This window comes from Coregonus lavaretus (assembly GCF_964263955.1).
Source record: "Coregonus lavaretus genome assembly, contig: HAP1_SCAFFOLD_7126, whole genome shotgun sequence".
NCBI lineage: Eukaryota > Metazoa > Chordata > Actinopteri > Salmoniformes > Salmonidae > Coregonus > Coregonus lavaretus.
The window spans coordinates 10001-14105 of record NW_028159820.1 but is presented as its reverse complement, the minus strand read 5'-3'; the positions used below and the strand labels follow the sequence as shown (position 1 = coordinate 14105).

The 4105-nt window shown below is 50.3% G+C and overlaps 1 pseudogene across 1 annotated transcript in view; it reads left to right on the top strand.

Moving 5' to 3' along the window:
- The first annotated feature begins 1465 nt into the window (after nucleotides 1-1465).
- LOC311122406 (wolframin-like) overlaps nucleotides 1466-4105 on the top strand; it is a 12278-nt pseudogene continuing 9638 nt past the window's right edge. The window contains exons 1-2 of the transcript in view: nucleotides 1466-1472; nucleotides 1591-2079. The product of the transcript in view is annotated as a wolframin-like (transcript). The remainder of the gene's footprint in view (nucleotides 1473-1590; nucleotides 2080-4105) is intronic.

The window sequence follows — 4105 nt, the reverse complement described above, 5'->3', positions numbered from 1 at the left end:
TCGATAGTCCTACTAGCCGTTTAGAGAAACTAACAGTCGATAGTCCTACTAGCCGTTTAGAGAAACTAACAGTCGATAGTCCTACTAGCATTCCGGTGGGCAGCCATTGTTAGCGCATGCAGAATCCACACTTGTTATCATCACGTTGTCTCTCATGATGTGTATGCGATGTTGCCAAAGATACATTCCCATCCTTCCATATTCTATGTGATGATATCAGATCTACCCCATGTAGGATGAAAGTGTCCCTGCATTAGAAATGATGAATGCATGACACAGATGCCGGATCTTCATTTGAGCCAGTTTCACACAGCAGGCAAATAATCCTGCAGCAACAGGAAGCCTTTTTAAACCTAGAATACACTACAAGTTTGCATTGCTATGCAGGAAAATCCCTGCAACAACAGGATGATCAAATGAAGATACGGCATCTGTAGCACAGCGGGAAGATTTTGAACTTTACTTTCCTTTCCATGCCCTGTAATGATAAAAACATAATCTGTCCATGCCCTGTAATGATGACAACATCATCTGTCCATGCCCTGTAATGATTACAACATCATCTGTCCATGCCCTGTAATGATGACAACATCATCTGTCCATGCCCTGTAATGATGACAACATCATCTGTCCATGCCCTGTAATGATGACAACATCATCTGTCCATGCCATGTAATGATGACAACATCATCTGTCCATGCCCTGTAATGATTACAACATCATCTGTCCATGCCCTGTAATGATGACAACATCATCTGTCCATGCCCTGTAATGATGACAACATCATCTGTCCATGCCCTGTAATGATTTCAACATCATCTGTCCATGCCCTGTAATGATGACAACATCATCTGTCCATGCCCTGTAATGATGACAACATCATCTGTCCATGCCCTGTAATGATGACAACATCATCTGTCCATGCCCTGTAATGATTACAACATCATCTGTCCATGCCCTGTAATGATGACAACATCATCTGTCCATGCCCTGTAATGATGACAACATCATCTGTCCATGCCCTGTAATGATGACAACATCATCTGTCCATGCCCTGTAATGATGACAACATCATCTGTCCATGCCCTGTAATGATGACAACATCATCTGTCCATGCCCTGTAATGATGACAACATCATCTGTCCATGCCCTGTAATGATGACAACATCATCTGTCCATGCCCTGTAATGATGACAACATCATCTGTCCATGCCCTGTAATGATTACAACATCATCTGTCCATGCCCTGTAATGATGACAACATCATCTGTCCATGCCCTGTAATGATGACAACATCATCTGTCCATGCCCTGTAATGATGACAACATCATCTGTCCATGCCCTGTAATGATGACAACATCATCTGTCCATGCCCTGTAATGATGACAACATCATCTGTCCATGCCCTGTAATGATGACAACATCATCTGTCCATGCCCTGTAATGATGACAACATCATCTGTCCATGCCCTGTAATGATGACAACATCATCTGTCCATGCCCTGTAATGATTACAACATCATCCGTCCATGCCCTGTAATGATTACAACATCATCTTAACATCTCTTATCTTCTCTTGTGTTGTTACAGGTGAGATGGACGTGGATCTCCCCCCTACTCCCTCCCCTCCCTCACCCCTCATCCCACCGGGGTCCTCTACCCTGGATACTGCCTCACCTCCCTCCCCTAGCCCCCTCCCCTCTGCCTCCCAACCCTCCCCCTTCTCGACTACCTCAGACTCCCCCAAACTCACCCCATCGTCAGCCTCTCCTCCTCCTCCTCCCACTTCCTCTCCTCCTCACTCCATCCCTTCATCCACTTCCTCTCCATCTTCTCCTCTCCCCATCACCCCAAAATCATCCTTTCATTCACCCACTACTGCCACCTCCACCCCATCTCCCTCTACCTCTACCTCTCCTGCCCCCCATCGTTGGGGCTTTGCTGCCCCCTCCACCTCTCTAGCCCCCTCGTCCTCTCCCGTCCCCCGGCGTCGGGGCTTTGCGGACCTGGCTAAACGTGTGGTGATGCAGGAAAGACTGAAGAAAGCCGAGCTGGAGGAGGCAGAAGCGGGTGAGGAAGGTAAGGAGAGAGAGAGAGAGAGAGAGAGAGAGAGAGAGAGAGAGAGAGAGAGAGAGAGAGAGAGAGAGAGAGAGAGAGAGAGAGAGAGAGAGAGAGAGAGAGAGAGAGAGGAGGAAGGTAGTATCCTGCCGTTCAGACTTGGTGATAAAGCTAGCTACCAGGTCTCTGAGATCATCCATTGTGGGTCTATCTTCCAAACAGCATGCATGATGGGAGTTTGGTCGTTGGCCTTTATGTCAAAGTGAGAGCTGTCCTCTGCCCTGATTGGCTGTTGCGCTGTCGCATCGCTGAAATGTACAAAATGTTCAACTCTGGTCGCAAGCTCTCCAGCCACCAACCGTTAAGTCACTGTGTGTCTCCTAGTGACTCCTCCTTCCATTGGAAATGATTGGTCGCTGGTAGCTAGGTAGCTGGTAGTCGGGGAGGAAGTCACTATAGGTATTGAGATGCAGCAAAGGGGAGGAAGCCACTAGAGGTTATTGAGATACAGCCGAGAGGAGGAAGCCACTAGAGATTATTGAGATGCAGCCGAGAGGAGGAAGCCACTAGAGGTTATTGAAATGCAGCCGAGAGGAGGAAGCCACTAGAGGTTATTGAGATGCAGCCGAGAGGGGGAAGCCACTAGAGGTTATTGAGATACAGCCGAGAGGAGGAAGCCACTAGAGGGTATTGAGATGCAGCCGAGAGGAGGACGCCACTAGAGGTTATTGAGATGCAGCCGAGAGGAGGAAGCCACTAGAGGTTATTGAGATGCAGCCCGCTGTCTCCTTGGCCTGATCTGAATGATGGCTGAGCAGGGGGATATTGAGACACCCTGGGAGACATGGGAACATGTTTTTTCTCCCAGGTCCTTAAAGATAGTCCCGGACGCACACACCTTTGCTTAAGCCTTGCTGGGACCAACGATGTGACGTTCATAAACTGTCATTACATGTTACGTCAAACTACGTCATGTGTATGACAATCTTATGTAGGCTATACATGGCGTTAAGACGTGATGAATGAAGCTGCCTCAAAGCCAAGGCCAGGAAGGTGCTGGACAACTGTCACGATCGTCTAATGAGGGAGACCAAGGCGCAGCGTTGCGAGCGAACATATTTACTTTAATTAGTAAAGCACCACACTCAAAATACAAAACAATAAACAACGAATGCGTGACGTCTAGGTTACAACACGAAACCACACGAACAAAACCCCACAAACACAAGGTGAACACAGACAGTTTAAATATGGCTCCCAATCAGAGATAACGAGCCGACAGCTGACACTCGTTACCTCCGATTGGGAGTCATTGACCAAATAAGGGAAACACAAAACCAATGACCACCCAACCAAAACAAAACACAACCAAAACGAACACACCCTGGCTCAAAATACAAAGTCCCGGAGCCAGAGCGTGACAGTACCCCCCCTAAAGGCGCGGACTGCGACCGCGCCTCAAAACCCCAAATAGGGGAGGGCTGGGTGGGTGTTGCTCCTCGGAGGCGGCTCCGGCTCCGGGCTTGACCACCACCCTACTTCAATCCCCGCATAACGGCCCCGATCCGATCTGACCCAGCTGGCTGGATCAGGACTGACGACGCGCACCCCTGGCTTAGCGCGTGAGGCAGGAACGGACCGGACCTGGCTGACGATACGCACCCTTGGCTTGGTGCGAGTAGCAGGAACAGACCGGACCAGGCTGACGACTCGCACCCTTGGCTTGGTGCGAGTAGCAGGAATGGGCTGGACCGGGCTGACGACTCGCACCCTTGGCTTGGTGCGAGTAGCAGGAATGGGCTGGACCGGGCTGACGACTCGCACCCTTGGCTTGGTGCGAGTAGCAGGAACAGACCGGACCAGGCTGACGACTCGCACCCTTGGCTTGGTGCGAGTAGCAGGAACAGACCGGACCAGGCTGACGACTCGCACCCTTGGCTTGGTGCGAGTAGCAGGAACGGGCTGGACCAGGCCGACGACTCGCTTCCCTGGTTTGGTGCGAGTAGCAGGAACGGGCTGGACCAGGCTGACGACTCGCACCCCTGGT